At 31.3% G+C, this 26,536-nt stretch overlaps 1 protein-coding gene and 1 pseudogene across 1 annotated transcript in view; one reads left to right on the forward strand and one right to left on the reverse strand.

Annotated features, from left to right (window-relative positions):
* LOC145279867 (uncharacterized) overlaps window positions 1-26,536 on the reverse strand; it is a 106,600-nt gene that overhangs the window by 36,885 nt on the left and 43,179 nt on the right. The window lies entirely within an intron of this gene.
* LOC145280607 (U2 spliceosomal RNA) lies at window positions 6,399-6,514 on the forward strand (annotated as a pseudogene).

Here is a 26,536-nt window from a genome sequence, read left to right on the forward strand (position 1 = left end):
TCTTTCAGGGCAAAAATTGTAGAAATGAAGATATTTGAATTTTTTTCTCCTAACAAATCTTCCAATCAGTAATACATCTTTATAAAAATTGTCGACGTCACATTTCAGTGGTTGGTTGAAGAGCCAAACAACCCGCAGATTTAAAATCAACACTTTCTGACATCGATGTCCTTATCGTTCTTAACACTTTATTAAAACTCATTATTCAAAATTAAGCGTGTATACAATAACATTAGAAAAAATGTTCCAAAATGTTCGACATTCCCTTTTAGCTATTCAAACAGCATACTTATAATAATCATTTATACTTTCTCTCCGTATTTGATGTTACTTACACGATAATATCCCTTTTATATAAAATGTATAAAAATATTGAATAAATTTTCATATATATTTTTACTCTTATAAAAAAATTCAAATAAACTATTTTAAATTATGTAGATAGGTAAAACATATTCTTACACCAAACTCATTAGGTAGCTAAAAAGAGTAAATATTTTATTTTATTAGATTGTATATATATATATATATATATATATATATATATATATATATATATATATATATATACAATATTTATTACGACACTATATATACATATTTCAAAGTCATACCATTAGTTTCGTTACGCCGAATCAACCATAAGAGATTGGACACAGTCAGCTAGTCTCTCTGAAGGATTAAAAACAAGACCTTCCAAAGGACGAATGAACCCTTTTTTGGGGTCAACGGCCAACTAGCACCGTGTGTGTTTGTGTGTATGTATGTGTGTGTTGGGGTGGAGAGGGCTCCGGTAAGCTGTGGTGAAGGCAACCTTTCTAGGAGAAACAAATCTCTGATTTAAAAACCATAAAGCGGGAGATCAGTACACTCGTTGAGCTGGTCTGCTGGCTATCTTGCTCTTGCTTGTTGCTGGATCTCAACATTTTGAACCGAGAGAGAGACTTAGCTGTCGTACAAAGCTAAGACTCTGTAAGGTCATATGTGTATAGATACTCCCTCAGGCATTTGTCTATTAAAATGGTCCTGTGGCGATGGCAGTCATCTTTGGGCTCATGGACTTTTAGTGTCTGAGGGAGTGGCACTCGTCTGACAAGATGTTGCAATCATATATATATATATATATATATATATATATATATATATATATATATATATAAGATGAAGGATGACAGTTACATAGAACTTTATTGTATCATCAAATCAATAAGGACGAAAACGAGAAGATTGAAAGAACTTTTTAGCCATGGCAATTTGAAACTAAATGCTTCTCACTAGAAGAGGAAAAGTCATTATACATATATACCAAAAATATCTGATGCTTTTCTATCACCATGAATTTAAAAATTCCTCGCAGACAAAAAACGGACACATGCAGTTTACAGTTAACATATTTTAGCGGACTTTATTTAACCGGAAGTTGGTATTGAATCTTTACTTATAAAGATATACATTCATAAAACAAATTTAAATAAGTAACTTTATTGGACATATATAGAGTATTTGAAAATACATATAAGGATAAATTATCGTATATTCATGTTCCATAGACTATTGGTTTGAAACTAATTGCAATATCTTTATTTATATAGATATGCCTTGTAATTATAGAGTTGAATATAATAAATATTTAAGATTATACTTGTAATTAATAAAAACACATTATCATTGAAATCTCGATTTAAATAAATAATAAAATAAATACATAAAAATAACAAAAAAAATATAACGGGGATGAATCTGAAAAAATTAGTGAAATATAATCTTTAATTAGTAAAATAAAAATCCATAAAATATAATTAATCAAAGAAAATGATTATGATATGTAAAGTCAAAGTATACTTCTTTAGTATAATAGCGTCTCCTGCACGAAAAAGAAAAGCAAACGTAACGAAATGAAAAATTAAGAAATATAATTCTAAATTTTATTAATTAATAGGAGTCTATTTGAACGTAGAAATATATATAATGAAAATATTTATTCAGTGTAATAATAAGGTTACGGTCGAACTAAACTAGCAGGGTAACCCGACGTTGCTCGGGATTGAATGATGATCAACGAATGTTTTACACTCATATTTTTATTATCATCGAAATCAGTAAAATCGCCCAATTTATAATCAAATCGATTGATTGCCTGGCCTGCTCTAGTTGGAGACCATCCTGGTGTACCTGGAAGAAGTTCTACATGGCTCGTGCAGTGACTTGGTTCACAATACATTGCAGTGTGCATTGCATTGTAGAGAACCTGCTGTTTATATATAACGGCTCAATTAAAGTTTAAAATCCTAGTCATCGTAATTCAATTAAGTTCTAAACAGAAACATTACTTTCGAATGCGTACCTGTCATATCAAAATACTTACTGTTGATTTTATATGTCGAGACTTTCAGCTTGTGCTGTAATAAAACTTCTCAAATGCACCTGTGATATTAGGCTGTATAAGGTGTTAACTTTGGTCAAAATCGTATGTCCCTTCATTCATGGGATTATTTCGATTATCGGTTATCGATTATCGATTATCGATACTTATCGAAGACAGTCCGATACAAAGCCTATCTAAGAACACTACCAGGCACATGAAGTACATTCGTGTGAAATTTTATAAAAATCGGCCCAGCCGTGTTCCATGTTCCAGTCCATAGGACACGAATTCACAGACACACGAAGTTTCTTTTATATAATACTAACATGTATACCTGACGTTGCCCGGGTGGACTTGAAGTTCGGTTGGGACACAGCTACTAACTCCATCGTTACTCCCACAATGATTTCAAAAATAACAGAACGGATAAAAACACGAAAATGTAATCGATCCTCCCAAAAGAATAAGTACGTGACCCCCCCCCCCCAGATATTTCAGGAGAAAGGATACGAAGATAAGAAGCTATTCTCTGGATATTGAGTACTTTTTGATGACTATATACCAGTTTTACCAAACTTCTGGCTCAGACTGTTTCAACGAAAAAAAAATGAAAATAATCCAGTTTTAATACTAACAAAGTAAAAAAATTTTAACCGAAATAACCGTTATAAAAATGATTAGTTATGACTTTCTGTGTTATTAAAAGAAAAAAAAAACTTAGCAGTTACGAAGGCAAAAAAAAAGAGATTTACGTAACCATCGAAATACGAAAATGTTTTGTTTCAATTTAATTAATCGCCGATAAAAATGCCAAATAAATAATACAAAGTTTAACAATATTTTTACCCTGTTTAAATGTAAAAAAAAAATCTGTAAAAAACATCGGTAATTGATAGAAAGTTTGTTTGTTATTTATATTTGTTTTAATTAAATAATCGTCATCGGATTGGAGTTTTTGTTTGTTTTTAAATAAAAACTTAACCTTTGATAAAAAAAATGGAATTAAGGAAATTGTTTGGTTTTATTATATATATATATATATATATATATATATATAATTATCCGCCGAAATTACAAAAAAAACGCTGTTTAAACAAAAAAAGACCATCGTTACGTGTACGCGAACATCAAAACTAAAGCTTAGGAGGCAACCTCTTAATCAACTGGCCAACAACGTTGATTGCGAAATAACGTTTGAAATTCTTTTATTTAAACCAATGCTTGACGCATGCGCAGTTTTTGAAGTCGTTTAGAACGAGACAATTTTACTGGCACTCCTTTGTTTAAAACTTTATTCCTATACGAAATAATTGACCATTTTTTCTCATTCTCACATATTATGCGCCCAATGGATCGGTCTTTCAGATGTTACCGGTTTCGACCTAATCCGATGCGGCTGACGAATGTTTTTGTAGGCATACAAACATACATACATTCACAGACACACTAAAAAATAAGTGAGTTTTATCATATAGATTATACGAAATTAAATAGTCTAAACAAATTATCCAAGTAAATATTAACTATTTATAAATAATAAATTAATAAAAAATATTATATAAAATATTTTTGTGTAAATTATAACAATATAACCACATAATATTAATACGTTGATTAAGCGTGAATAACTTTGCATTACAATTAAAGTTGACATAACTATTATAAAACACAATTGCAACTACTCATCTGACTTTTTCGGATTTATGTAATTATGTCCATATTTTTTAAGTTAAGATTCACAAAAACACAGACAAAATTCCTTATATATATAAATATATATATAAATATATATATATATACATATGTATATATGTATACATGCATATGTATATATACATATATATACATATGTATATAAATATATATACATATGTATATATATGCATATGTATACATATGTATATAAATATATATACATATGTGTATATATAGATGTATATACATATGTATATAAATATATATATACATATATATGCATACATAGAGATATATATATACATATATATAAATATATACATACATATATATGCATATATACATATATATACATATGCATATGTATATATATAAATATATATAGACATACATAGACATACACATACATATATATATACATATATATACATATATATAAATACACCTTCATTTCTAGCCGTATGGACTTTTTATTTCTACTGACCTCAAACAATACGTGTTTAGGAGTGAGGGGGTTGATGATTGTGCAACTCCTGGTTCACTATAATCTCCCTCGCATAGACACCCTTACATTCATTATATTCATTGTCTCTAGAGACTAAAAATATCTCTTATTGCATAAACGCGTACATATAGATCGAATGACTCACTTTCATTATCTGACTTTTAAGACCAGCTGTATGAAATGTTTTTTATAGATTTATGAAGCTTTACCGGCTGCAGTAAAAGGTAAAACAATACAAGAAGATTGATTATGCCGCTTTCACCATGTATAATATAATAACAATGGAAGCATTCTTAGCTAGAAAATCAGTAGTTTTATATTTTCATTTTATTATCTTGAATACTGAAATATGTGCGAGTAGAATTTGTTACTGCTTAACAATGTGTATTTAGGCAACATCGTTTTTAAATCGTGTTTCATCAAATAATATAGCCAATTCCTGTTTGCATATTTTGCTTTTTGTCCTTTCTAATTTTCTCATTAGTTTTCTTATTTCTGGCAAGAACTGGCTGATGTAAATGTCAATTTTGACCGAAGTACTTTCAGATTCGTCCAGATCCAGCGTCAGGGATTGTTAACAATAATGATTGGAAGATATTTTAGATGCGATTTTCTTTTTGTTAACTATATTAATAAGTTCTATGCTAGTTTTAAAGGCATTTATTATGTTATTATTGATATCAAGGAAAAGAAAATTAGAAAGTATCAGGATCAAAATATGTAGGCATGAATTTTCTATATAATTTGATGAAACACACACTCGTCTCTCCTCCGCATAAACTATTTAAATAAATCACATACAAAAAATGAATAGAGAAATTAATGTCTTTACATATTTTTCCAGTTATATTTAGTAATACATTTTAAACGGATTCATGCGCGTAACGTCAATAATATTGCATATGCTTGGTAAACTCTTAAGTTATTAAACTATTACGGAATATATCTTCCAGGCGGCAGGGTGAGCAGCATGAGCACATTTATATTATTAATATTATTTTTAAAACTTTTATATTATTATTATTAAAACTTTTATATTATGAATATTATTTTTTAAACTTTTATATTATTATTATTATTAAAACTTTTATATTATGAATATTATTTTTTAAACTTTTATATTATTATTATTATTAAAACTTTTATATTATGAATATTATTTTTAAAACTTTTATATTATTATTATTATTAAAATTTTTATATTATGAATATTATTTTTTAAACTTTTATATTATTATTATTATCAAAACTTTTATATTATGAAAATTATTTTTAAAACTTTTATATTATTAATATTATTTTTAAAACTTTTATATTATTATTATTATTAAAACTTTTATATTATGAATATTATTTTTAAAACTTTTATATTATTATTATTATTTTTAAAACTTTTATATTATGAATATTATTTTTAAAACTTTTATATTATTATTTTTTTTTAAATTTTTATATTATTAATATTATTTTTAAAACTTTTATATTATGAATATTATTTTTAAAACTTTTATATTATGAATATTATTTTTAAAACTTTTATATTATGAATATTATTTTTAGAACTTTTACATTATTATTATTTTTAAAACTTTTATATTATTAATATTATTTTTAAAACTTTTATATTATTATTATTTTTAAAACTTTTATATTATTAATATTATTTTTTTAAACTTTTATATTATCATTATATTATTGCGCTTATCGCTCCGTCCGTTATCATGCTGTACATCCCTAAAAAAGGAAAGTGGAATATTCCAAATAAGCCTTGTCACCCCTTAAAAATTAAAAAAAAAAATGATGTCGCTGTTGAGACAAAGCTAACAAAATTATTTGTCTTTCTTGGTCTTTTGGCTAAGATCAAAGTGTAGTATCTGTTCTTCAGGTGCTACATTTCAATTTCTTCTCTCTCTGTGGAAGAGAACTTCTTTACGACTAAGACAATTTTTTCTCCACGTTAAAAAAACGACCTTGGTGTCTAAATCTGTCCCGTGGGGAGGCATTGTGAATAGGTACTATGTTTAATGTAACAAAGTTTTAATATTAAAAAAGTAACTGGAAAAAGTTATTTCTGATTTAATTACAAAATGCCCTGGAATTGGTACTCCTGATTAATTATAAAATGCCCTGGAAAATGTCCATTCTGATAATTTTTTTTTTACTTGCCTCCCCACAAAGGTGGAATTGGACATGAGGTCGGTTAAAAATTTAGGGAGAACCAGCTCCCCAAAAGGGGCTCTCTTATCAATAACAAAAATAAGAATTGTATCAGTAATGAAGGATTTCTCCTCCGTTAACCAAGACCAAAAAGGGGGGATTTAAGTCACTGGAATGCTGAAACTGATACTACACTCAGAAATTCATGTTGTAACAATGGTTACCTAATCCCTAACCGTGTTAATTTTTTTATGTATTACTTTCGAAAAGCTGCTGAAACAGTTTATGATTTAAACATTACTTTATTTCAAGTATATTTTAAGCAGTGGGTTACGGGATATGAAGTCAGTCCCGGAAATTACTCAAACCATTTACGATTTAAACATTACTTTATTTCATGTATATTTTTAACAGTGGGGTGGGGGATATTAAATCAGTCCCGAAAATGGGTGAAACCATTTACGCATTACACATTACTTTATCTAATGATATTTTAAAATTGGCATGAGAAATATGCAGTCGGTTCCGGAAATGGCTTCAACCATTTACATTTTGGACATTACTTTATTTAATGTATATTTTTAGCAGTAGGATGCGAGATAAGAAGTCAGTCCTGGAAATTGCTGAAAAACTTTACGATGTATACATTACTTTATTTCATGTATATTTTCAACAGTGGGGTGGGGATTATAAGTCAGTTCCAGAAATGGTTGAAACAGTTTTCTATTTAGACATTACATTATTTCATGTATATTTTTAGCAGTGGGTTGGGGATATCAAGTCGGTCCCGAAAATGTCTGAAACCGTTTACTATTTAGACATTACATTATTTCATGTATATTTTTAGCAGTGGGTTGAGGATATGAAGTCAGTCCCGGAAATGGCTGGAACAGTTTTCTATTTAGACATTACTTTATTTCATGTATATTTTTAACAGTGGGTTGGGGATATAAAGTCAGTCCCGGAAATGGCTGAAACAGTTTACTATTAAGACATTGCATTATTTCATGTATATATTTAGCAGTGGGTTTGGGATATAAAGTCAGTTCCGGAAATGGCTGAAACAGTTTACTATTTAGACATTACATTATTTAATGTATATTTTGATGGACATGAAGTCAGTCCAGGGATTGAATGAGATGTGCAAATATATACTATCAGAAAGTATCGCCCAGTATTGAATGAGATAGGCGGAAAACATATATTAGCAAAATACCCAGCGTCGCCCGGGATCGAATAAGATAGTTGAACGATATATATTAGCTTAATATACGGCGTCACCCGGTATTAGATAAGATAGGTGAAACATATATACTATGAGAATACCCAAAATTTATTAATTTTTTTGTAATGAAATAATCAGCTCAGGCAATATATCGAAGTTATTGTTTAAGTAAAGGGGAGTGACATAGTGGGTTAAAGTTATTAAAATTATTGTCAAAATTAGTAACATATCCAAGAATTATGAAAAATGATGAAATGTGAGTTACTTGATTGGTGTATTTGTAATGATATAATAAGACCAGACAATATATCAAATATATTATATAAGTAGGAGGAAGAGGCGTAATGTGGGTTTTAATCATAAAAATTATTGTCGAAATTAGTAACATAGCCAGAATTATGAACAAAGATTAAATGTGAGTTAATCGAGTGTGTGTTTATAATAAAATAATCAACCCAGGAAATATATCAAAGTAATTATGTAAGTAAGAGAGGGTAATAAGGATGGTTTAAATTATGAAAAATAATTGTCAAAATTAGTAATATATCTAAGAATTATGAAAAATGACAATATGTTATTGAATGCATTAGTGTGTTTGCAATGAAATAACCAGACCAGACAATATATCAAAGTTAATGCTTTAGTAAGTGGGGCGATGATGTGGGTTAAAATGATGAAAAATGATTGTCGACATTAGTAACATATCCAAGAATTATGAAATGTGACGAAATGTGAGTTAATTGATTGGTATGTTTGAAATGAAATAATCATCCCAGATAATATATCAAAGTTATTATGTTTGTAGTGGGTGGTTGATAATGTGGGCCAAAAATATTAAAAATAATTTTCGAAATGATTAACATATCAAAGAATTAAGAAAACTGATGAAGTGTGAGTTAATTGATAGTTATGTTTTTTTATGAAATAATCAGCCCAGAAAATATATCAAAGTAATTTATTTATAAGAGAGGGAGACGAGGATGGATTAAATTATAAAAAAATATTGTCGAAATTAGTAAGATATCCAATAATTACGAAAAATGACGAAATGTGATTTAATTGATTGGTGTGTTCATAATAAAATAATCAGCCTAGACAATATATCAATGTTGTTATATAAGTAAAGGGGAGGAGATAAGGAGGGCTTAAATTATAAAAAATTATTGTCGAAATTAGTAACATATCCCAGAATTACGAAAAAATGATGAAATATTAGTTAATTGATTGGTGTGTTTGTAAGGAAATAATCAGCCTAGATAATATATCAAAGTTATTATTTAGTAAAGAGGGAAGGTAAAAAATGTGGGTTAAGATTATGAAAAATGATTGTCGAAATAAGTAACATATTCAAGAATTATGAAAAAATATTAAATGTGATTTCATGCATTAGTGTGTTTGTAATAAAATCATAAGCCCATACAATATTTCAAAGCTATTATTTTATTAAGAGAGGGCGATAATGTGGGTATAAATTATGAAAAATGAATGTCGAAATTAGTGACATACCCAAGAATTATAAAAAAATGATGAAATGGAGGTTAATTGATTAGTGTGTTTGTAATGAAATAATCAGCCCAGCAAATGTATCAAAGTTATTATTTTAGTGAGGTTGGGCGACAACGTTGGTTTAAATTATAAAAAAATATTGTCGAAATTAGTAACATATCCAAGAATTACGAAAAATGAAATGGGAGTTGATTGATGTGTGTGTTTGTAATGAAATAATCAGCCTAGAAAATATATCAAAGTTATTATTTTAGTAAGATGTGCGATATTGTGAGTTTAAATGATGAAAAATTATTGTCAAAATTAGTACTATATCCAAGAATTATTAAAAATGATGAAATGTGAATTAATTAATTTTTTATAAAATAATCAGCCGATACAATATATCAAATTTAATATTTTAGTATAGGGAGAGGCGATAATGTGGGTTGAAATTATGCAAAATTATTGTCGAACATAGTAACATATTCAATAACTATGAAAAATGATAAAATGTGAGTTAATTGACCGGTGTGATTGTAATGAAATAATCAGCCCATGAAATATATCAAAGTTATTATTTTAGTAAGAGGGCAGTACAGTTTTAATAAAAAAAAAACTAGAATATGATTGTGCTTTCATTCATGCTGAATAGAACGCTCACAGCATGCCCAGCAACAATATATTGCATAGGAAAAATGCTGCTGTTGAATTTCCACAGGTCCCGCTAAATAGTATTTTTTAAACTTTACAATTAGAATCGGTGCAACAGAAACATACCCTTCAAGAAAGTACAAACCAATAAAATTAAAATATAACGGTATATTATACCGCTTTCACTGCTTGTGTACGAAAAACTAAGGCACGACAAATGTATGACAACTGCTCCTGATGATGATGATGATGATGATGATGATAATGATGATGATGATGATGATGATGTGTGTGTTCATAATTAATAATACGGTGCATTTTATATAGACCACCGACAAGAAACGTCATCTATAGAAACAGATCTCACTACTAACAATAAAACGCTTTCCACGGTTTCATATTCCTAGTGAACGCAGTATATCTTAAACTGATATACGGCCTCTAGTGGTTTAAATCCTAAATGTATTAACTAAATCCGTATGAAGCAGGCTTAGAACTTTATAAACCGACTGTTAATAGGTTGACGAGAAAGTTCTTGCAGAATTTTTGATTTTTTATTCCAAATGATGTATTTTCAAATAAGTTTTAGTTGTAATACCTTTACTTTATATATCATTTTAAAGAGCGTTTTATTTGTATCGAATCGTTTAAATTACAATCGTTTTAAAACTATTATTTTCTTTCAGAACGTTGACTATAAGATGGACAAAATCAAATTTGCGCAATTTCTTTATTTCAATCCTTTATTTCAATTCAAGCTAGGTCAAAAAGCTGCTGAAACAGCTCGTGATATCGACGAAACATTTGATCCAGAGGCCACTATTGAACGCACAGTACAATGGTGTGTTAAGAAATTCCATGGCGGCGACGAAATCTTTGAAGATGATGAGCGTAGTGATATTTAGGCAAGACAAATTAAGGTACAGCAAATGTCTCCTGCTGTTTTTGTTTCTTTTTGCTTAAAATCTTTGTAAAAATATTTTTAAAAAAAAAATTCAGGGTTTGGGAGTATTTCTTTTTTAACGCGAGCCCAAAATAAAAAGAAAAATTATTCCCTTAAATTAAAAGAAAAATATTTGTTTACTTTTTAAAGTCGTAATTTTTTATAGTAGGTTTTTTTTGTTTGCTTTTTAATAGAAAATATTTACTAAAACAATGACAATGAAAATTAAATATATTAACAAATTATTTAATTCCACCAAATCATGGACTGTCAATCTGGAAAAAAAAGACTTTTAGCGGGAAAATAGCGGACCACTCCGTCGGTAACTTCTTGTTTTTCTGGGCATAAGAATGCCAGTTTGCTCAAAGGGCATACCTAAATATCATACGAATATAGAATCAGCAACGACATATGGCGTTTCTTGTCATGCATTTGTCGTGCTATAATTTGTCGTACATAATTAATAAAACCCTTGATTATACTCATTCTCAGACTAGTATCTATAGATTTGAAGTGTCCTCCTCGTATCGTAAGCATTGTTTGTCCGTCTGTCGCGCTTCCATTTGAAATAGCATTGTCATTGGTGAACACGTAGATTGAATGGACGCATCATGTTCTATACGTTAAAACTTTTCGTCGCTAAACGCGTTAATTGAATGGACGCACTTTAAGAGTGGCCGTCCTTGTTTGATTACTGATTATCAACCAAACAAGTGCGATGTATTTGCAGAGTCATAAATCGCGTTTAAACTAGTTTCAAATTGCAATGGTAGGAGACATGGGGGTGTTTTATGTGTTTCTGAGAAGTGCGACCTAATGAAAAGAGAAAATTACTTCTCCGTTGGAAACAAAACGTCTTTTCTTCTCTGGACAGCGAGTTAATCTGGATAAAACTTTAAAAACCTTTTTATGGGAGCTGTCTTAAATTACAAATAAAAAAAAAAATTCCAAAGCAAACAAAGCCGTAGACGCGCAAAAGCAACGACCTTCAACAAAACGCGTTGCAGTGTCTCTCACCTGACCAGCTGCGGATAGAATGCTAATTGGTGTGAAGAAAAAAGAGAAAAACAAAAAATTGAAAAATAAACCAGATGCGAAATAGTTTTTGCTCTAACTCACTTTCCCTCGGACTGCTAGACTGGAATTCCTTCCATGTTTCCTTGTTACCGGACTCTACTAACCTAATGTGAAAAGGCACCTCGCTACATAATTGCATATCTCTCTTAATTCACGGTGTATCTCTCTTTTTCATGTGTGTGTGTGTGTGTGTGTGTGTGTGTGTGTGTGTGTGTGTGTGTGGGCAACATTAATAATATGATACATTTTATATAGGCCACCGGCAAGAAACGTCATCTATAGAAACAGAGCTCACTACTAAGAATACAAAAGCTTTCGACTGTTACGTATTCCTAGTGAAAGCAGTAGTATCTTAAATTGATATACGGCCTCCAATCCTAGGTGTACTTACTAAATCCGTATCAAGCAGACTTAGCACTTTATAAGCCGACTAATAGATAGAAAATTTCTTGCGAAATTTTTATTTTTTATTTCAAATGATGTATTTACAAATAAGTTTTCGTTTACTTTATACATAGCGTTTTTCGCTCTATCGAATCGTATACATTACAATCGTTTTAAAGCAATTATTTATTCTTTTCAGAACGTTGAATACAAGATGGAAAAAAGCAAATTCGCACAATTTTATTATTTCAATTCAAGCTAGACCAAAAACTACTGAAACAGTTCGTGATATCAACGAAGCGCTTGGCCCAGGAACTACTACTGAACACACGGCACAATGGTGCTTTAAGAAAATTCGTGGCGCCGTGAGGAGTCTTGAAGATTATGAGCGTAGTGATCGGCCATTGGATGGTGACAACGATCAATTAAGAGCCTTAATCGAAGCCAATCCACGCACAACTCTTCCAGAATTAGCTTCTGAATTAGGCATGACGTATACGACGATTTCCAATCACTTGAGTAAAATTGGAAAGACAAAATACTTGATAAGTGGGTGCCCCACGAAGTGAACCATAGCCAAAAGAAATCGCTTTATGAAGTTTCGTCTTCTCTTCTTTTACACAATAAGAACAATCTTAATTTTAATAGTTTTTAATAGTCGGTTAATAAGTACGTATATCCATGCAAAGAGCATTGTACGAATTTAGCTGTGTATTTAAAAAATATATTTAGATACTACTATGTGATAAGCTTCGAGGGTGCAAAGGTTGCAGTGCCCAAAGATATTAGATGTGTATCTACTTGCACGTTTTATGCGATGAAACGCGGGTTCTTTATGAAAACCGGACACGCTCAGCTCAGTGGTTAGACGCTGACGAAGCTTCATGACACGCCCCTAAACCAGAGTTGCACCAAGAGAAGGTCATGTTAACCGTTTGGGGTCTGCGACCAGTCTCATTCATTACATTTTTTTAATGAAGACGAAACCATTACGGTGGAGAAATACTCTCAACAAATGGATAAAATGCATAAGAAAATTCGGCAACAACCCCCAGTATTAGTCAACAGAAAATGTCCAATTTTCCCCTACGATAATGCCCGACCGCGCGTTGTCAAACCGACCCTGCAGAAGGTGAACGAATTAGGCTACGAAACTTTGCCTCATTCACCATAATATCCACACCTCTCACCTACCGACTACCACTTTTTATGTTTTTTTTTTAATTTTATTTATATTTTATTAAGTTAAGCTAAGTTGAGAATGTTTTCATTAAATTATCAATATTTTCCTAGATATATAAAAATAATTCTGTTTTGTTGGGAATTATCAATATAAACATTACACACACACGCACACACACACATTATATATATATATATATATATATATATATTCATTTATATATATATATATATATATATATATATATATATATGTCCTGACGGCATCCCAATTATAGTGTTAAAAAAGCTTCAACCAGAACTTGCTCCCATACTTACGAAACTGTTTAAGCCTCGCCTTAAGGAGAAGTGCTTCCGACTCCCTGGAAAACCTCATCAGTATGCCCTGTATTTAAGAATTCAGGTGATAAGTCATCTCCCTCTCAGTACAGACCAATAAGTCTCCTGTGTGTTATTAGTAAGTTGCTGGAATCCATATTAAATAGAGAAATAGTCAACCACCTCAGCAGAAACAACCTTCTTAGTGACACACAATATGGTTCCCATTCTGCAAGATCTACCGCAGATGTGCTAACAGTTATATCTCACAGGATTAATGAATCTCTTGACAAAGGCTTCCTTTCTAGAGCAATTGCTCTTGACATATCAAGGCCTTCGACAAGGTATGGCATAAGGTCCTACTTCACAAGATTTCCAGCTACGGTATAACTGGAAATGTTTTCTCAATCGTTAAATCATTTCTCTCTGATAGGCTCATAAGAGTTGTGGTCGATGGACAAAAATCAGAGACCTGCAGTATTAATGTTGGAGTTCCTCAAGGGTCAATCCTGGGCCCAACTCTCTTTCTGATCTACATCAATGACCTCCCTAAACACATACTTAAATGATTCGTTGACATCTATGCTGATGACACGACCATCTACGGCAACACATCAAAGGCTGTAAGTGACAAAGTTTTCTCTGATTCCTTCTCCTCTGATCTCGAGCGTGTGGTTCAGTGGGAGAAGACGTGGCTGGTTACCTTTAATGCATCTAAAACCAAATTCCTATCTTTACACCATCAACGCTCTGATCCCCATCTGGCATCAATTGAAATGGATCGCTCTCGTCTAGGAGAAGCCCCGTGTTTTGACAAGCTTCTGGGTTTGTCCTTTACTCCTGATCTGAAATGGAACACGTACATCAAGTCTGTTGCCAAGGTCGCTGGAAAGATGGTGGGATCCTTCTACCGCTCCAGAATATATCTCACTACTGATGCAATTCTCTATCTATATAAAAGCCAAGTACGTCCAAGGATGGAATACTGCTGCCATATCTGGGCAGGAGCTGCTAAAAACAGCCTATCCTGCCTTGACAGAGTACAAAATAGACTTCGTGGCTTAGTGGGGGATGCCCTTTTCTCTGCCCTGCAACCTTTCTCCCACAGAAGAGACATTGCGAGCCTATCCTTGTTTTATCGTTATTTCCATGGCAAGTGCTCGTCTGAACTCCAATCTCTGGTCCCCCCCTCGCCAATCTTTCACGAAAAACACTCGTCTAGCTGAATCCACTGTGAAAAATTTCCCCCACTCTTTATCTGTGCCTAAATCAAAACGTGAATTCCATGAACAAATCTTCTTTCTTAGAACTGCACGCCTGTGGAACTATGTTCCGTCTGCCTGCTTCCCACCTGACTACAACTTGGATGTCTTCAAGTCCAACGTTAACAGATTCCTAATGAACCGCCCTCTTAAGTAAACACTTCATTAAATCTCCACACTAACGTACTGTACTTGCAATAACCCTTATCCCTGAGTGGCTTCCGGGCCATGATAAGTGGTTACCACCGTGTAAAAAAAAAAAAGTTATTTTATGTCAATATGTCTCGACCCAGCCACAGGGAAATTGTGTTTTATATATAATTGCATTTTTTAACTTAAATCTATTCATGCCTATACACACTCGCATGTACATACATACATTATATATATATATATATATATATATATATATATATATATATATATATATATATATATATATATATATTTAATTAAATACTTGCCAAATTTGAGGTAACTTCTCATTCATAATTATTTCTCCATGTCTGTATACTATTTTTTATTTCAAGCAGATTATGATTCAATTTATATTTTATATTCAATATGTGCTAAGCAAAACAATTATACATAAGATATTTTAACATACCTTTTCTATTATATTTGCATGATTCTATTATTACTTGTCAATTACACCTTGTCATTTTTATTTATTTATTTATTTAGATACTACTACGTGATAAGCTTCGAGAGTGCAAAGACTGCAGTGCTCAGAGATATTAAATATATATCTACTTGCACTTCGTAATATTAAATATTTTAATTTGTATCATATGTCATTTCTACATTGTTCTTATACTCATTCAACTAAAGATGTTGATTCCTTATATGTTATCATATTTATTTGAAAGGTCCTATATGGTAGCGGAATCTGTCTTTAAATTGACAGTCAGTCGGCATCCTTGTATTATTTCTTTCAATGAGTTTGCATTCATATACAATGTCAGAATTAAGTATGTACCAAGCGACTTTATTTATGTGTCTACAGTTACAGAGAGTTTCATTTTCAGTGTTCTTGATATTACCTGGTACACTTTCCTTAATTATTTTTGCATTATTGGATCATAGTTTTTGCTATGTTAATGGATGTTGAGAATAATATTTTTATTGTATTTTTGTTTGTGAACTTAGTTAAGTTATTACCTTAAGGGATGTTTCTATCAAGAATGTGGTAGAATTCCTTTGTACAGTGGTTTTGGATGTGCACATTATAAGGTGGATTCAACCATATACATTATCTACGTTTGTTGTTCTTATTATTCTTATTTCCGTGGTGTTTGTTTCGTGGTAGTTATTCCTATAGCATCGGAGTTACCAATGCCTATTCTAATGTTTTAAGAATGTTTATGACCAAAATTTCCCATTGCCATATTATAAGATATTACATGAGATAGTGCCCTTTTCCCTATCCCTGCTACCTCTAGGTTCATAAAGGTCTTGCTTAACATATTTAATTTCATTATTAAAACCTGATCTAACTTATGCTTCATTATAATATTTTTACTAGGCACCGCCAAAACTGGGGGAGGGGGCAGGTAAGTACTTTTTGACGGACCGTCTTTTTAAAAATCTACCAAAATCAGGTAATTATCCAATCAATATGAAATTTTCAGCGATTATTAAGAGAAGAATGAACTTTATAACAGTGTACTTATTTTTCATAAACAATATTTATATATATATTTTTTTTTTGCTTACGAAACCCCCCTTGTTTTGAGGGGGTTCCAAATATGCTTAAAATAATCATCTGAAACTGAACAAAACATAGTGTGTTGTTGTAAGGGACGGGATTATAGATTAAAAATATAGTTGTTTGCATACCTTATTTTGATGTCTCAATATCAGAACTTCGATTGTGTTTAATTATCCCGCTTTTGAGTTTTGAAGTGTGAAATTCGGTGAATATCTTAAATAAAATAATTAATTTAAGTTAAGCAAAAAAAATTTTTTTAATATTTATACGAAAAAAGCCATTTTAAAATATTTGATAAATAAATTAACAATTTCTTTTTAGCGAGCCGAATAATGCATGACCATTATTAAACAGGGCATGCTTTGAAGAATCGATACAAAAAAAATTCGATAAATATTGTGCCCTTTGTGTTAAAAATATCATTATTTTTTCGATCAAGTTTGGAAAAGTTTGCCGCCTTTCGACTACGGTGGAACAAACGCGCTAAAATATTTTTTTTATTCTGCTTTAGATTGCCCCCTCCCCATTTTGGAAAGCCTGCCCCCACACACATACACATTAAAAACCAAATCCATACAAATGGTCACCCATCTGGTACTGGCCAGCCTCAGCGTTAATAATACATTGAAATTTTCGTCACTGAAAAATAAGTTTTTTTGCCTGTTTGGTCTTCCGTAGTTTTCTTTTTATCAAGTACAAATGTAAACAGTAATCAAATCGACTCGAAGTAACTGGTTGTCTATATGAATAAGTGGAATTATTTGAAATCCAGGTACTTATATTATAATATTTTTGCATATTCTCATAGAAAATCACCCTAAATCTTAGTTAGACAAGAAATACACAAATTAATTATTTCAAAAATCTTTTTTTTTAACTATTTATATACGTTTTTTGTGCAAAACAAAAAACGCCAATTGTTAACTTTTGGGGAAAATTTAACATTTAAAATTTAATTAAAAATAGTAGAAAAAGTTTTACATTATTCACCTTTCTATATAATAAAATTTCTGGGAAAAAAAGTTACTCAGAAATAATGGATTTTAATAAATGTAATTTCGTTTTAAAAAAAAATAACAACTTGATTTTTCGGCCATTTTTGGCGGTGCCTAATTTGTACTTACTTCTAAATATTTGTTCTTTATAAGATAGCATAGATACTCGTTTTGTGATACTGGAAATAATAGATTATTCACAGATTAGATTTAGATTCTATATAACATTTTATTATCTAGCTTTATGGTATGGTTCATATGTATTCTAAATTAAGTTGAAAGTAACATGTACAAAGTTTACTACTTTATGGTTAATCTCTATAGTCATTTAAAAAAAAACAGTTTAGTTGGTTCTTTCTAAATTTCTATCCCCAGCATATAAACGCGTTTTAATAGCGTGTTATCTTCATAAGGACCTTCTTTCATATCAGATATACATATATATATACATACATATATATATATATATATATATATATATATATATATATATATATATATATATATATATTCTTCCGAATAAAATTATCCAATAATCAGCTGGCATGGAAAAACCTGTGAGTATAGGATTTACAAATATTACTGGCAGAAATGAAGGATCACAAAACAATCATAATAATAGCACATCTTTAATTACATTAATCAATAGCCTGGAAGACAAGAAAATTCCATATTCAATTAAATGGAATATACGAAATAAATCTAGATTATATAATCCAGGGGACAAATTTTGTAATCTTTGTATATCCGAAGCAGTTAACATTATCACATTCAATAAACCCATAATAAATACCAAGAATGAACTAGTGTCCAGATGTAAACACAAGAAAAATTTTAAATACAGCCAACTAAAAATAAAATAACATACATTCTTTGTATATATGTAAATGGGTAAAAACATAACACTAAATACATATCGCTTTTTGACTAAAAACTAAGGTAAAATTTTGCGAAAAAAATATTTTAAAAATAAGATCTCAAGCATCTTATCTAACCTATATAGTAACACCTTCTTATTGCTAATTTACATTTTCAGTAGAGACTCACCATACATACATTAACAGACTACACTTTAAATTCCAACACATAATATGCACTTCTGGGATCTTGTTAGAATACTGTTTCAAACTAGTATGTAGCTTCTCAATTAAGGAGTTTATAAGCCGTCCCTCTTTATTACCCACAAATAGAGTAAACATTTCCGATTGCAAAGTAATTTCCCGATCCACACATATGAATATGAACGCATAATACTCAAAAATGCGTCATCCTTGTTGGTATTAAAGTAACCCAATTCTATAGCCATAGTTACATAACCCTATTCCCTTATTTTCTTAATGTAAATTAGCAGTATGGAAGCTAATTTGATCTTTATTATGATTAGTTTTACTACTATACTGATTATTATGATTAAGAGTTTCCAGTCAAATATTATGAAATATTGTTATTATTATGGATTTTTGATACTTTTCAGTAAGGTGTTATTATTTTTCATTTCACAGTATAGTATTATAAAATTAAAATAACACGTTCTATTAATACGCTTAGATTTAGTTTTACAAATTACTTAAACACATTATTATTGTCAAAATTTTCAGTTTAATTTTCTCATTTAAAGGATATTATCAATACATATGAAATTAAAAAGAAAATACTTTATGTATTGGATGATATTATTGGAATTGACTAGATTCGAATTGGTTTAAACAGATTAAGGAAATTAAGATGAAATTAGTTTATAGGTTGGTTTCAGTTTGAGAAATGTAGTTTTCATTTACTTCTTTTTCCTCTTTCTTTTTTCTTTTATTGTTATTCTTTCTTTTTCTTTTTCTTTTTCTTTCTTACCTTTTCCTATATCTGGTCCCACCCTGACCTACTTAAGCGACCTGTGAACTTTTTTATAGGTGGTTTGACTTTTTCTACAGAGGTCACAGTCTGCTATATACATGTATCTCCCCCCTCCCCGTCTATCTCTTAACTGTTACTTCCTCTCTTCACTATTCATTTTGTCTGCCTTTCATCATGCATTAACAATCTACTCCAGTAATACTAGGTTTATTAATAAAAAGTTCCACTGGACCTATTAAAACAACTTTTTCACCGGATCCAGAAAGAAGAATTACTCCAGGAATATGCCCAACTCGGATCTTCACTCTGTGATATGGATTACCCAAAATACGGCTTGGATCTTTTTACCACACTGCATTCAAAGACAGTCACCTAGTTTAGTGGTTTAAGGCAGACATTTCTTTATTTTTTTAATATATATATAAATATACATATGTGTACAAACATATATGCACATATATATACATATATATACATACATGTATGTGTGATCGTTTATGTATATTCATGTTTATTTAATTTATTTATTTGTTTATTTTTTATTGTTTTTTTTTTTTTAGTTTTAAAACTATTTTGTATCGCTATCCTAGAGTAAATTCTATTTTGTGAACACAGTTATTTGCTATTTCTCTTCTACAGTTTGATAGATTTTGGGGTTCTTTAAAGTACAGGATAGCAAATTTTTCATGAAGGCATAATTTACATGGGTCGTCTAAATGCCTACACGTGGTAGCTTGTCTTATTATTTTCCATTCGACTATTCGATTTCTTGTTATTCGGGTTTTCTTTCGCAGATATTGTTGCCTGATAAACTACGCTTTTGGTTAGACATTTATTTTGAACTTGGCAAAGTGTGCGGTGTCTACAGTTGCATTTATCTTGTTCGTTATTAGTATTTTTATTTATGGTATGGTTGTTCTTGTCCGGGGTTGGTTTGTTACTATTATTATTATTATTATTATTATTATTATTATTATTATTATTATTATTATTATTATTTCTGCTAGTGTTGGTGTTATTTTTGTTATGGAGTCTACTTTTTTTATTGTTTATTTTGTTGTTGTTTACATTGTTTTTATTTAGTATTTTGTTATTATGTGCTTTAATTATCATCTCTAAATTTTCGCAACAACTGTAAGATAACTTTAAGGTATTTTTATTGAAGATTTTGTGTAAGGGGTTGGTTTCGGGAAAGTGTTTTTCAATAAGATCTAGAAATTTCTTGTCAAGCTTTGTTTTTAACATTTGATTGTATGGGGCCGTATACCAGATTATAGTTCTTTTTCTTCTATTTTTAATTTTAGTATAGTTATTGGTGTTTTGTTGCTTATATTTGATATCGATATTTTTGTATCCACTATTTTTTAGGGCTGTTTCGTAGATATTGGTTGACCTGTTAAATGCATTTTCCTCGCTTGAGTTATTACTGAGTCTACTTACGATCGAGTTAGGTGTGTTTTATAATTGATGGTGGGTGATTGGACTTAGGGTTTACGTAAATTGGGGCAGCATTATCTTTTAAGTATGGTTCATATGTGTTTTTATCTAAGTTTAACGTGACGTCCAGGAAGTTTGTTACTTTTATGTTAGCTGATACGTCTGCTTTTAGGCCTAATTTTTTCATTTCCTTGTGTATGATTTTCTTAAAGTTTTCTCCCTTGACTTTGTTGGAGTTTTTTATTATAGCTAGTCCGTCATCTCTATATAGGCCGATATCCGTAGTATCGAATATGTTTGTGAGGGTATATAGAATGAATAATCCCACAAGATCTGATGCCTCTGCAGAGCCCTTGGCATCCATCGCCAAATCAAACGAATTTTTCATTTTAGTTTTTATCCATTGGTTATTGTTATTTATTAGAACTGATTTTCTACATTTTTTAATGATGTTGATTTCTTCCGATGATATATCAGTGTATGCATCGGCAAATTCTAGGGCAATGTTAAAAATTTCTTCGGATATCGAGGGATAAAAGTCTATGATGTCAAACTGTATAAACGTACATTTATCTTCGTTTTCTATATTTTTAAACCAGGTGATTGCTTCGGTAGTATTTGCCCACTGGTTTAATTCTAGGTTTTGTTTGATTTGTTTGTTTACTCTAGAAAGTATAGTTTTGCTAATTCGACCTATTTCTGGTTTAGTTGGCTTTATCAGGCGGATGCTGGGATTATTATAAAAGTCCCATTTGTGGTCTTTAAGCAGAATTTATGCCTTTCTAGGTTGCCAACTTTATCGCTAATTTTTAATTCATCGGTAATTTGTTTACTTTCAGTATTTATTATATCTATGTAGTCGTATTCGTTTGTGTCTAGTTTTTTGTAGTTTTTTTGTAATGTTTTCTGTGATTAGTTTGTTATATTCTTGCTTATCTATTTTATAAAAGTTTCTGGTTTTATCTGCTTTTACAAAGATTTTATTAGAGTTGTTTATGTTTCTAACGATTTTGTGTAGTTTCCGTTGGAAATTGTTAGCTTGATTGTGGAATTCTAAGTTTTTAATTACGTTTAAAAGGTCATTTTCAAAGTTTATCAAAAGGTCTACTGTTTTCGCATTTTTAAGGATTTTAAAACCATAGGATTCTTTTTTGTTTACGTTTTCATTTTTAAGGAAGAAATTTGCTCGCCATCGCATTCGGCGTATTAGTTCATCTGTTTTTTAATTAATTTAATAATATAGCTATGCTTGCTGGGTGTGGGGATGTTTTTTAGCGATGTTTCGAAATTAACTCTTTCCATATGTATTTTTAATGTGGTGAAATAAATTCTTGTGAGAGTGCTCGACTGTTTCAGGAGCTAAGTATAACTACTTCATTCACTCACATAAAATTAATATACGAAAGTATAGATTTATGCGTAAAGTTTAAGTATTTACTTCAAAGGTGCTCAATACGTAGGTAGAGCTAGTTAGTAATTTATGAAATATATATGGTGATTAAGCTACACTGAATATTCGGCGTTTCATCCACTCTAGGACGAATCAGGCTTATGCGCGAATTCTGTGGTTGTTTATTGTTTTTATATGGTCCTCTTCTGTTGAGGGTTTTTAGTTAGCCAATCAGCTTTCTAGTATCCACCGCGCCCCTTCCTATTAATTATTAAGTTAGATCTATGTCCAATGAACCTATATCTAAAATTTCAAGTGTTTAGACCCAAAATTGTCGGAGGAGTTTGGTAGAGTTTTCAAAGGTCAAATCCTTCAACTTTGACTCCTTAACAGCCAAATTTCTGGCCGAAAACCAATCACATAGATTTTCCCAAAACTCAGTAGCCTGGAAATCAAATTTCGAGTCTGTAGACTAAAAATTGACAGAGTTATTGCGTAGGGAAATATACACAGACAGACACACAGACAGACACACAGACACGTTCACTTTTATATATATATATATAGAGAGAGAGAGAGAGAAAGAGAGAGAGAGAGAGAGATAGATAGGTCTGTTAAACAAAAATATATACGCATACATAAATATATATGGAAACAATTTTGTGTTTATTATAAACTTTTTACGCAAATATTATGCAAGTATAAATGAAGTAGAATATCGACAGGAACATAATTATACGTAATAGTTTACTAAAGATGATCATCCCATTAGAAAACCGAAGCAACTAATAGGGAATTAATTAAAATGAATGTTTAAAAGAATATGCAAATTAGCTAGATCTTTTGCTAGTGAATACAATTCCACAACCTATATATAAGAAAATTGTATTTTCTTGTTAAATAAATAGAAAGGAGGTTTTTAATATGAATATCAATACACGCAAAAGAAAAACGAATTTAAGGAGCATAGATTTATCGCCGATTGCTGACCGTTCCTGGTATTAATTGTTAAACCCAGTTAATCCTATCCGTTAGATAATCGTAATACTCTCTCCCATGAAGGTATTCGCAATTTACAATATCATTTTTCATTGACAGATAAGAAAATAAAGTTTACATTTTTTTTTTGCGTTTTACTTCAATGTAATGTCTCAGAAATTAAGTGGGGACTTTCACCTGGGCGCTAATACTGGACCGCTATATGAGATAGATAATCATTTAAGTGTTCCAATAAATATTTACCTTTTAAACATTGAGTTAGTAAAAGAGTGAAATACATTGATATCCTTCGCCTAATTTTCCAGTTTACTATGCAATAGAATATATTTCATGTGATATCATGGTCGTACCGAATTCAAGGATAAGAATTGCTCTAGCTTGGTGAAGCACCTAACTGAGTTCTGTTACTTGAGGCAACATTACTTGAATGTTCATCATTCCTCGTATGAACCAGGCAATAGCTGTGCCGAAAGCATTTTATTTTTACTCCAAATACCATATTAATTTGAATATTTCATAAAGGTTTACTTGCAAAGTAAAGTATGCTCATCTGAAAAACACTTGCGCAAAGAAACCGAAACCCTCCTAGATGATGCCTTGTAAGTAATTCAAACTCTTGTGAATCTCCCATGGGGCCCTGTGTGTGCCAATAAAATATATTCATTTGTAAGACCTCAACTAGGTAAGAAATGCGAGATCCATCCTTAGATGTCATTACTCGCAGTTCCACTCTAATCTGGATTATTAGTATTTTGTAGGATCTTATATATGGCTTAAAAATAATTTGTACAAAGTAAGAAACCCAACTACTCTGGATACCCTCATGGAAAGTGTCCTCATCCAAACCTACCACACCAAAGCCCATATTTACAGGGTGGAAAGATAAAATTGTCGCCCTAGTAAAGACGACATTATTCCATTTCCGTTTGATGAAAACCGGTTTTCTTTATATTTTTTGTGGAAAAACATCAACTACTTGGCCAGTTGTATACAAATCCCGAGAGCGACAGGAGCCTTGTATCATGTCTGAAACTGACACAATGTTCAACGAGCGAGATCGGAGATGCGCCGCTGTACAACTCAACAACTGATTCAAGTTATGACAACAGGATTATTGCCAATACCCTCAAAATGCATCGCTGGATTGACAAGAATAACAGAGACATGCCCAAGGTTATGAAAACAAAGTTTCTGACTACGGTTATGGTCTAGGACCACATCATGCTACTTACCATCTTTGAAGTTGGCTTGAAAGTCAACACCAAAGTGTGCCATGATGTGCTGAAGAGTGTAATGATCCCCTGGTGCAATCCAGCGTCCGATGGCAGATCCTGGGTGTGGCAACAGGTCTCGGCGTCGCCCTACAAGTCCAAATAGACCCAGGCTTGGCTTCAGAAGGAGTGTTACGACTTTGTATCCTTCTCTCACTGGCCATCCTCCTCCCTCGACCTGAACTCGCTGAACTATTTTGTTTAGTCATACGTCGAGAACATCACCAACATGACCTACCATAACACCAAAGCCAGACTAATGGCCACCACCCACCGAGTATTCGCCGAGCTCCCGCCAGTGCTTGTGGAAAAGGCATGCCCTCGGTTTCGGACCCGTATCGAAGCGGTGATTGAGGCTGAAGGTGGGTACACTGAATAGATGTCAGCTTTACTACATAGTTACCTGAATTTATTTTTTCAATAAAAGTTATAAAATAAAGATGTACTGTTGGTTTCTGTAGGGAAACACTTTTATCGTTCCACCTATATTCATATTTTCTGCTTACTCTATTTCCCAACCCGACTAACTATCTAAGATTTCTCTCTCCCTAACCGTCATAAGTATGACGCAAAACTGCAATTTTTGAAGTCTCATTTTTTATTGGTTCCACGTCTGTTTTAACCCTTAATGGCAGTAGCATGTATTGCTCGGTTTGCATCCATAGGTTAAGTAGAATTTATTGTTTTAAGATTATTTTCAAAATATATGCATATAAATAAATTGATATCAAAGGAAATTTTCGTGAAAGTAGCGGACCGTATCCGTCAGTGAAGAGGATGACGATGAGTTTCTATATTCGCGACGAAAGAGAATCGAATTTTTTTACATACCAGGCTCATTCTTAGAGGGAGCGTTATTTTCCAGCCATGGAAAGAGTTCGCTAGTATTTATACTATAGACATTAAGCAATTTACTGTGCAATTAGAACTTGAACCTCGCATTAACGATCGAATTCTGTGATTCGTCCTTGACAACCAGTCTAACAGTGACTTTGCTGCTAGAGCCGAGCTCTGGTTCTCTCCATTCTCAAGTTTGACATAAGATCAGTTAAATTTTAATGTGATTTTACTGTTTACGGCATATCAACCACGTTAAATTATGTAATGTCGAACGAGAATTCCTATTGTAAAGAATTTTTGTGAACTGTTAATTTAGTCGATATTTTACCTATAGTTGAGTAGAGGTTTCAGGTTCATACATTAACTAACAGTACTAGAGCGAAAATTCTATGCATACATCAGATCACTCGGTGGTTAGCTCACTCGTATTACGTAATGAAGGACTTCGGTAATCGAGTATCAACACAAGTTCTTTATCGATAGCTGAAACTTTATCTTTCTTTAAAGTTCGGAGGGAGAACTCATCTACGAGGTCTTCTTACCTTCTCTACCTTATTGGCTTAAATATGTTCGTGGACAGTTTAATACGTGGGCAGCAATAATTAAAGGCAACATAACATCACTAGCATGCACACAAGTAGTTGATTTTCGACTATAACTAGAATTGGTTCATCGTCTAAATCGCCTAAATTATGTCAGAGACGCTATACTTGTTCCGGAAGAAGCCGGGTCAACTTGACAAGGACCATAGTGGTCACAAGTAAGCACTATTAGATAGTCATGTTGATGATGG

This window comes from Euprymna scolopes, chromosome 7 (genome assembly GCF_053919585.1).
Source record: "Euprymna scolopes isolate OS-2025 chromosome 7, ASM5391958v1, whole genome shotgun sequence".
Taxonomy (NCBI): Eukaryota; Metazoa; Mollusca; class Cephalopoda; order Sepiida; family Sepiolidae; genus Euprymna; species Euprymna scolopes.